This window comes from Ailuropoda melanoleuca, chromosome 4 (genome assembly GCF_002007445.2).
Source record: "Ailuropoda melanoleuca isolate Jingjing chromosome 4, ASM200744v2, whole genome shotgun sequence".
Taxonomy (NCBI): Eukaryota; Metazoa; Chordata; class Mammalia; order Carnivora; family Ursidae; genus Ailuropoda; species Ailuropoda melanoleuca.
Window position 1 is genome coordinate 128,701,744 of NC_048221.1, and position 10,880 is coordinate 128,712,623.

Genomic DNA, 10,880 nt, shown 5'->3' on the forward strand with positions numbered 1-10,880 from the left:
GCCCATCTACACGGAGAGGGACCAAGGATGGCCAGCCCAGGGCGGGTTTCGGGCGATGGAGCTGTCACGAGGGAAAGGGGTGTGTGAATGTAGTGAACACCCAAGCTGGGATTCCATGCAACTGAAATGTATTTATACACAGCAACTCGTAGAGTTCTCAAACACAACACTGAGTGAAAAACAGAAGCCGAACCTAAGACAAGCCTCTGAGGGTGACTAGTTTGCTTGGGTAGTGATCACAGAAAGAACTGTAGGTGAGCGAGGAAGTGAGATGTGGAGGGGAGGAAGATGGGAGGGAGGGAAAGAGTTGGTTACTGAACAGGGCGCGTCTGTGAGCAGCTGGGCCTCCCTACTGAGGATCTCAGGGGAACCACCTAGAGCACCTCCCAGGGTTGTAAGAAAGCTGGGTTTTATGTCTTTCATTGACTGAGGACTGTTTCCAGGGATGATGCCCCCCCTGCACTCCCAACCTGCCCCACTCTCACAACACAGAAAGGTCCCCCAAAGTCCCAGGAGCATGCAAGAAACAGTGGTGATGAAAGGATATGGGGGGGGGCACCAGGAGCAAGTGGTCCAGAAAGAAACTGAGATTTACAGCACAACACCTTCTGCAAAGTCAAAGCACGCCCTGCATTTTAAATGGCTATCCATAGTCTAAATGAAACGAGGGAAGATGGTTTGGAAGTACACGCAGGAAATGCACAGAGCACTGCTCTCATTACCTACTGTTCAGCCCGTTGCCCAAAATCCTATTGAGTCGTGCAACCATGACACCGGACACAGGACAGATGAGACCGACAGCAGTTTACTAGTCCTGTGTGCCCACAGCCATGGGAGGAGGAAACCACACATGACACAGGGCCCCGGGGGCTGCACTGAGGAGCAGAGAGAACCAGCAGGGGCTGCAGGGAGCAGGCATTCAGTAGCTGCAGGGTGGGGTGCCCCTGGCCCCCATGGGAGAATGGGATTGGCTTGTGTGAATAATTCCACAGGCTGGCAGGGAGGTGAAATCATTAGATCGAGGACTGAATGCGGTGCAGGTGGTCCAGCTGGTAGGGGAACTAAGCAGGAGGAGAGAGTTTCCTGCTGGGTGGGGACAAGTCTGGTGAGAGCAGGGAACTCACAGCTAGGCCTGTGGGGGGCTCTGTGAGGCTCAGAGAAGGCCAGGCAGCACACAGCATTTCAGGCCTTGAACTATGTAAGTGGGTTCCTGCAGAGGAAGAGAATGAGACAGAGATGGAGGAAAAAATAAAACAAAAGGCCTTGATGTTAGTATGACATGAACTAGGGCATATATATATATATATTTCACTTCTGTATACTTGAGGTCCTCAGAAATAAGTAATATTATTAAAAACAACAACAAGAAGCAAGAAAGAATGAGGTTCGGGCTGGGGGAAGGGATGGGCTAGGCTCTCAAATACAACCAGGCTATCGGCCAGAGGCCTGTGTTCGGGGAACAGAAAATGCTATTTGTTACAAAATGTCCTGAGAGTGATTGCCCATTGAGATAACGAGAATAGAAGGAAATAAAACTTCAAACAGAGTTTAATGGCTAAGCTAAGCCAGTTGGCTGGTAAGGCAGACTGCTCTGTGTGTGAGCAGAGTGGGGTGAGCAGTCAGTCAGGCCAAGAGGCCTGCAAGAGGGCTCAAACTTGTTTTCTCTGTCACTTAAACACTTTCCCCAGGAACAACGTTAGTGTTACCTTCCGGAGTCCACAGGGAGCCATGCAAAGACCTGGACACCTAATAAAATATAATGGGCAGGTTATATAATCACAAAGCTTCTAGACGTCAGGGCTTTTCAGAAACGTTGACAGGGACGGGCTGAGGTCAGCCACTGCAGGTACCTTGCCCAGCCTGTATCCCTGGCAGGGGGATAACAGGAGTGTGGATCATCACGGTACTGTCTGAGATAAAACAGGAATCCAAGTTCAGTCTGGGGCACCCATAGATCTAGGGTCCCCAGATCGAAACCAACTTTTCTAGCAAGGAGGCCCCCCAACAAGAAATAAGTGGTCAATCGGGCTGAAGGGAATTACATGGAGCCCATATCCAAACCTGGGAAGGGTTCGTCCCTGCTGTTAGCTATGAGTAACCTGACAGCTTTATGATGAAACAATTGTTTCTTAAGGACCCTGCATCTTAAGGACATCAAGATGGCTCAGTGTCATACTTCCCTACCTCCACCCACAAAACAGACTCCATTATCCATTCACTTGATGCGTATTTATAGCACACTCATTTGGCCATCCTATAATAGGGAAATGAAATTACATCACTCATGGTTCTTAGTGTAGTGCGGGAGAGAAAGAAGGCAGAGCACTCATAATAACACACACACACACACACACACACACACACACACGTTGTCACCAAGCCCAAAATCAGCAGAGAAAATTGATTCTGTGGGAGTCTGAAGGTGAGTCACTGGGTCAGGAAGATAGAAGGATAAGGGATATGCTAAGCATAATCCCTGGGGAACATTCTAGAATATGTGGTATCCCATAAAAGAGCTGTTTTGGATTGAGAGACACTCTCACATTCACATTCAGCCAGCAGGCATTCATTTATCCCTGGGTCTGGGTTGAGTCCATACATACAATGGGGAATATGCCTCTGTAAGCATGCCAGTCTTTCAGAGCACACATCCACGGTCCTAACTCTGAAGATCTGACACAGAGTTCGAGGTTCCCCAGCAAACGTGCCCTTAACCCTACCCAGGGATTCGACCACACCCCAGGGCCCCAAGACACTGCTTTCCTTAAAAGGCACAGCCATGCAGAGACACCAAACCTTGGGAAGGGCTCCAGGGCAGAAAAGAGGCAGGTATCACCCAGTTTCCCTGTGCACCACATCTTGTAGCAGTTGTCGGCCTGGCTCACAGCCTTGGGGATAAACCCCTAGCCAACCGTTCTTGGGCCACAGCTCTGAGAGTCAGGGCATCTGCATGCCGGGTCCTAAATCCAGCATCAACCTTGCCGGGGCCAAGCCACTCCCACTTGCCCTTTGGCCTGTCCAGCCCAGCCCAGAGGGCAAGAGGAGGTGCAAATAAGGAAATAAGACAGCAAACGTTTTGTGAAATGCAAAGTTCACACAATCCTACGGGGTTAGAAGCCACCATCCCAAGCCAGAAGCCCTGAGGACACAGTAGGTGGGAAAATGACTAAGGAGACATGGATATTCTCTTCTACCTAATGCCATTCCCACTCCATCCTTGTTCCTGCTCCAACACCAGGCAGAGGACCACTTCTAGCCAGGAGATGGTCCTGCTCACTGTAATATGAAGCAGCATTTCCCCTCTGCTGACCTGGGGCGCAGGAGAAATGGAGAGGCAGAGGTCAAGGAATAGGCTGCTGTGTGAGCCAAAGACTCATCTTGGTGGAGATTTCCAGATTTAACCTCTGACAGAAGGAACCAGTCAGGGCCAGAGGTGCACCTCGTTTACCCCGACTCGTTCTGCATCCTCATGGGGCAGAAGAGAGGCTTCGGGCACTGACGATGGAGGAAGCGACGGGAGAGGGAGCTAAAAATCCTAAAAAGCAATCTGCGGTGAATCTCCTGTTAGCTTGTCTCCTTTTCCTTATTATGGAACAAGGGCTATCTCCTGTCCAGCCTTGAGTTATGCTGTCAAAAAGTAAACACATTTTAATCTCTCAACCTTAGGAGGCATCAAGCTTAAGGAAGAGGCAGTGATGGGGTGCACGGTGCATTTGTGTGGAGAAAAGCCTGGCAGAGCATACATCAAACCGTAACGGGGCTCCTTTTGGGGAGATAGGCTTTCTACCTGACTGAGTGAAGTTCTCAAACATACCTAAATGTTGCATAACTGCATGTGACACTTCCTGTCAGAAGAATGGTAGATTCTGTGCATAAACAGAAGCATAAAGGACTGTGTAAGTGTGGTCAAAGTTGAAAGCCCAATCACCAAAGAGGCAGGTGACAGGAGAGAGAAGGGCAAGAGGGGACTCCTGATAGCAGGTCCTGAATAGTGAACAGTATTCATCAATGTAATGCTATTGTTTTAAACTACAAAGCCCTGTTCTTTCGGGAAATGTTGCTGTTGTCATTGCTATAGGGGATGGGAAAGGAACACTCTAAAGGGCCAGGCATGTAAATGGGACAGGATCTCCATGAGGTCTGGTTTGGTTTGGTTTTGAGAGAGAAAGAGAATGGGGGAGATAAGGGAGGGACAGAGGGAGAGAGAATCTTAAGCAAACTCTGAGCTAAGCCCAGAGCCCACGGGTGGGGCTGGATCTCAGGACCATGAGATCATGACCTGAGACAAATCAAGAGTGGATACGTGGGGCACCTGGGTGGCTCAGTTGGTTGGGGGTCTGCCTTCGGCTCACAGCATGATCTCAGGGTCCTGGGATTGAGCCCTGTGTCGGGCTTCCTGGTCAGGGGGAGCCTGCTTTGCCCTCTCCCTCTGCCCTCCACTCGTGCTTGCTCTCTCTCTCTCTCTGGTGCTCTCTTTCTCTCTCTCTCTCTCAAATAAATAAATGAAATCGTAAAAAAAAAAAAAAAAAGTCGATGCTGGACTGACTGCATCACCCAGGCGCCCCTCCATTAGGCTTGTAAAAGAGCTAAACTTCTGCCCCAAATCAGGGAAAGGAAATGGCAGAGATTGTCATACTTACAAATATTGAAGAGCTATGAAGAACCATACAGATCCTTCTAGTCTCCTCATTTCCCAGGGAGGAATCGGAGATGTGGCAAAGTCTGGGCAAATGCTGTGGTCCCTCCGCACGCCCTGCCAGAGCCAGGACCCCGAGCTCAGCGGCCTGCCTTCCCCCAGAGCACACTTGTCCACCTGCCCCTCTGGCCGCGCAGCCCCGCTGTGCTGTGAGGGCACCTCCTTCAGAAGTCAGAGAGGCGGACCTGGATCCCGGGTAGCACACCACCTTCTCAGAGCTCAGAGTCTGAGACAGCGCTGGACTCTCGGGAGACTATACCCAACGGAGCAGGGGCAGGAGCTCAGCGTTAAAACACGAGCTGGCATCTTGCTCTGGCCACAGGGTGAGGGAGCACGAGAAGACAAGCGTGCGGACTCTCTCGGATGCTTTCCTAGCATTACATTCACTGGCGCCTGGGCTCGCTGTGTAGCCTCTCAGCCCAGCCCCCACCCCACAGCCCCGCAGCCCTAGCCGGTTGCCTCCCCGGAACGTGGGTGCTGCACAGAATTCCAGAAGCCAGGGCAGAGGTGGGGGTGGAGTGAGGCAGAAAGGAAAGGTGGGAGAAGGTCTGGTGTGTACAGATCCTACAGCAGGTTTGGAGCCCTGCTCACCCTCAGGTGTGCGATTCACCTGTTTCTCTATAACTTCCTGTGTATGTTCAGTCCCACTGCCCTGGGGTGTCTGTGTTCCGGGGAGATCACATCACGCTAAGGGACTGGGTGTGAGGTCTCACGGAGCCTCTGCAGGCATCCTCCCCTCTGGTTGTCAGTTTTCAGTACTTGGCGGGACATCCCTCATTCCAGGCAGAAATCCCTTTAGATCTGACTATTCCATTAGCTTTCCTGTGCCACCCATAAAGGCATGGGACTCATTTTATGCCAAGTTGGGGCCAGAGAATCTTCCCAGACAGAATTCCCAACAGGTAGACCACAGAGCTCTCTACCAACCTTCCTTCCCCCAGGAGGGCCCTTCCTAAAGACGGCAGGAGTGGGCATCTTTGCTGTTATTCACGATGGCCATCCCACCTTGTCTTAATACTGTTAAGCGAGTATCAGCTTCTGGAAAGAGAGTACTCTTCTCCCTTAAGAGTATCAGCTTCCGGAAACTTACATCAAGACAACCCTTCTGTGTCTCTGCTTCCTACTTTTCCCATCCCCTTCCTGAGGGACTGAGCACAGACAGCCTCGTTGTTTAAACTGGCTGAGTGGAGAGGGAAGGGCAAAATTGTTAACCATAGGGAGAAAAAAAACCCGCATAAGTTAAAGTCGCAAATGTTGCCGTGCTATGCTTCCCATTGCTGTAGGATGTGGGTATGGAAGAAAGTCCTTCATGTGCAATGAATCTTTGCGGGCGGGAGGATCGCTGAAAAAGCTGAAAGTAACTAGGGGACATCAAGCACTGGTGGGCAGTGGCAGGAGAGGAGAAGTTCCTCCCCCTCTGGTCTCTCCTTGGCCGTAGCCTCAGGGTCACCTGGAGACAGAGGCCAGGGAAACCCCAGGACGGAAGGAGCGTGGCAGACATCCGTGCAGCGCTTCTGGGCAAAAGGGTGCCCCTGTGAGATGACAAGTTACAAAAAGAAGCCCCATCCTCTGAGCCAACACAGCCTAGGACCGGAGAGCAAGGCTTGGCAGGCAAAGGACGGCTGCATTCCCACCGACGAGCCCCCCGGGCTATGTATTTTTACACTTCGCACCAACTGCAGGCCTCTGAGTGGAAACCGGCTACTTTTCATTACAAAACCATGTTGTACTTTAGATAAGATTTCAAGGGAACCTGCAGGAGGGCATGGCTCGATACTCAATAATCATGGGTAGTTAAGAAACTCAAAACATGAAACACCAAGGTCATCAGACCTCAGCTGTCTGCGGACTTGGTTAACTTTGGTCTGTTGTTTTTGTTAAAGGGACCTCCACCTCTCAGGTAATGGATGAGGCAAAGCTCGAGAATGACACGTTCAAAAAATTCTACATTCAAAAGTCTCCTTGCTACTCTCAATGGTTTTCACGTGTTACGTACCCGTGCTCCTCGGTATCAATGCCTGGCCCCCTCTGCAGGGAGCATGGAACTTTAGAAATCACCTCCCAAGGTTACAAAATGATAAGACCAGAGCAAAGACTAAAGTCATTAAGCCAGCACCCCCCCCACACACATGCCCAATTTTCTGGTAACCCCGATCAAATCTGATGCAAAAGCTGCTTCTAATCAAAGCCCGTTGCATAGCTGTTATAATACTTTCCACATTGGACATTTTCACTAGTGCACCATGCATCAGGAGGCCCTGCACAAACAGACCGTCAGGTTGAGGAGATATGCTCTCTCCAAGGAAAGCCTGCAGGAACACATATGGAATGATAAACCTCCAAGGAACCGCCTGCCCTCACCCACAGTGACCCAGTGGAAAATTGCTGAGCAAGTTGCCAAGTTAACCTGATTCGTGGCTGCTGTTTACACTATGGACATGAACTGTTCAACTGAGGAGCTTTCCACTATCATCTCAACCACGGAACAGGAAAAATTACTCCCGTGACTATTTCCCCACTTTCCCAACAACGGTATATAACGGGTACCATTCTAAATGCACACAAGAGAAATTCGTTTGTTATGTACTGTTGAGGCTGCTAGCCTGTCAATCAATGAATGGAAAGCCAGCAGAGTATTAGAGAGGGTGGGAGACACGGAACGACAGAGCGTTTCTGATCTGATGGAGAAGGTTCTGCTGATGGAGAAGATTTTGCATACGTAACCAAGAAGAAAGAACTTACTCTGGCTCTTCAGGAAGGTCTGGATGGGGGGTACTGAGTGGGCCACCACAGAGAGGACAGCATCTAGTGGAAGGATGATGCGGCTGGGGGTCAGCTCCGCTGTCATCCTGCCTCATGTTACTCCAAGATAGACTGTGCAAAATCATGTAGAAGGGACAGCAATCAAATCCTTTGAAAAGCATGACTAAGAAATTTTGGAAAATGTGAGGGTGGGTTCAATGTCAATGGGGGATTAAGATAATTTTTCACAGAAGACACACCGCCTGCCATGCCTTTGAAGGAAAATGTAATCAGTGCCTGGGGATGGATTGTTTCCATGTGTTTATTTGTCAACAGCCTAATGAAATAATGCAAAAGCGGTGATGATGTCCCAGCCCCAGATCTTCCAACTTGGGGTGCTAAGCAGCCCACCAGGCTTGAGGGAGCTGGGCTCTGTTTCCTTCCCCTCCTCCAGAAAAACCTTCAGCTCTCAATGCCAGGTTGATAGGGTTTCATGTCAATGGGGACTTTGCCTTTTTCCCAGGGATCCTTTCCTCATTCCATCCTGTCACACACGGAACTTAAATGCCTTCTCCCTTTTGCTGAGGCCTCCTTCTTTTATAGAGAAAATGGTCCAACTTTCCTGTCATCACAGAGTTGGGGGAAAGGGACTTTTTTAAAACAATGCGTGTGATAACAATTGCTAGGTCTAACATTTGCTCCATCTATGGGCCAACACCCTGACCCTTTGGTATGGTGAAGGGGATGTGACATTGGCAATCCTGGGATCTATCTCAGACCAGGTAATGGGCTGACCCAGGATAAGAAAACCAACACTGGCCATAGTCATTGACAAAGACCTGTAATCATTTTTAAATCATTTTTAAATGTTTTGTAGTGAATTCATTGAGTTATAAGGATGCTTTTCTCAGAGACACTCTCCTTAAGTCAAACAGTCTCTTGAAGGGGTGGTGGGGGATGTAAAATTATTCAGAATAACACAGATAAAAACAAGCCTAAGTTTGCCTGTCCAGCCCAATGCTTAGGGATGCCTAGGCCATACATTGGAAAGAGGTTCACATCCAGGGCGTGCCCAGTATTTCATGTCATCCTGATATTTCGTATGGAACATTGAATGAACTCACTAACACATGCTCCTTCTCCGAGGCCCTGGTTACACCATCCCCATGTCTCTCTTGATTGGCATTCTCCTTGTGCTCCGTTATTAACCATCAGATGCTTCAGACACACCCAATAATGTGTGTCCATTGTTAGGGAATGATTTCCTAATCTGGTTCTGAAAACAAGTCACTTCAAATATTCATTCACTCATTCATTCATCCATCAGTCATTCATCTGTTTACCCAAAATTACCCGAGGGCTTTCTGTATGCCATGAACAGTGGTGGGCATCAGGAATAGATGTACTGCCCTCAAGGAGAATACAGTCCCTGAGACAGAGACGAACAGATGATTATGGCACACGCAAAGAAATTATATGGCAGAAGGGCATACAAAGGGGGCTCAGAGGAGGGGTGTGAAGTTCACTCTGCCGGGGACGGGAAGGCCTCAGAGAGAGGGGGCGTGTAAGTTGAGTCTCAGAAGAAGAGCAAGAGCTATGCAGAGCTTCAAAAGTCATTCCTGGGAGTTTCGGTTTTCCTACTCCGCATCGGACCTGCTCATACAACAGCTTATAATTATAAAAATACTAAACCCTCATAAGTCCTTCCCTAAGATGCTGACAGGTATTACCAGGCTGGCTGTCTACAGCCAGGGTGCCCCGGAGTTGGTGAGCTGATGCTGGCTGTGAAATCACCAGGCCCTGGGGCAGCCAGTCCCAGAGGAGGACTCTTCCAGGTTCACTCACTCTCCAGAGATCTCCCAGGCACGCGCCATGTGCCGGGGCCTGTGTATTCTCAGTCATCGCATGGCTGTGTTAATACCGGTCATTGTTCGATTTTGAAAAGAAGCAAGTGGGTCCCTGTGGGCCTTTCCTCAGCTGCTAGTCCTGCCTGTGCTTGTCCTTAGGACTCTTTCCCTCCTCCGGTTGCTGAAAGCCTTCACTTTCACACCGCACTTTTCTGAGCACAGTCATCCCGTCCTCCTGTTTTCCACAACAGTGAATTACCAAGTAGCTGAAGAACCAAGGCTCTACGTATAGGAATCAGGGAGAGTTTTGAGGACGGAANATCCCTGTGGGCCTTTCCTCAGCTGCTAGTCCTGCCTGTGCTTGTCCTTAGGACTCTTTCCCTCCTCCGGTTGCTGAAAGCCTTCACTTTCACACCGCACTTTTCTGAGCACAGTCATCCCGTCCTCCTGTTTTCCACAACAGTGAATTACCAAGTAGCTGAAGAACCAAGGCTCTACGTATAGGAATCAGGGAGAGTTTTGAGGACGGATCAAAGATAGAAGGACAATACTATTTTCCCACATATGCAGGCCATCTGTTTTGCCTGTGGTTAGTTGGGACTTCTTCTTTGCTTCTTAAGAACTACAAAATTAACTTATCTGTAGTCAATGCCATCCGTCACCAAACCTCCCAACCTGTCCGGTTCCTCTACCAACCAGACACGCCTCAGTCACCGGCAGCTGTTGGGATGTGGATGCTGGAGAGGATCCTTTGAGGTGGGATCTGTTGTATATTACTCTCGGGAGCCTCTCTCAGCTGCGACGGGCCCCCTGTGCCCTTCCCTTGCAGGGACCTGGCCAAAGCACCAATTCACATGCGGTGTGAAGAACTGAGAGCTGTGGATGGGTTCCCAAGGAGCTTCCATGACCGAGACNTCGGGAGCCTCTCTCAGCTGCGACGGGCCCCCTGTGCCCTTCCCTTGCAGGGACCTGGCCAAAGCACCAATTTACATGCGGTGTGAAGAACTGAGAGCTGTGGATGGGTTCCCAAGGAGCTGCCATGACCGAGACAGAAGAAGAGGATCCCATCGTGGACAGTGGTGTGGCCAGCCAGGTGCAGGGAATGAGAGGGGTGAGAGCCAGCAGTCACTCCAAAACGATGCACTAGTGCCAGGGCCACATGCCCCAAGGAGGCCAGTTGGACAAGGCCTGGATGGGCATCCACCAGAGTCAGGGATCGGGGAGCTGTTCATGAGCTCAGCGAGAGCAGTTTCAGTGCAGTGGTGTAGACGGCAGTAGAGCAGATGATGGCGGTGTACTTAGTGCCCCCTGAACTATACACTTACAACACTTGAAGGGGTCAGAATGGTGCCTCGTGTGTTATATATATTTTACCACACACACAGGATAGAACACCGAAGGTGGGCAGGGTGGGGGTGTGTGTGCAGGGGAGGCAAGGAAAGAGGAGAAGATGGAGGTGGAAGAGATACGAAGTCGTGAATTTCTGCTTTGTTTTAAGATGGGAGTGACTGGAGTGTGTTCATAGTCCGGCGCAATGAGCTGCTAACCATGGATGACAGAAGACTCGATGTTCCAAAGGAAGGACAGATGAGGGA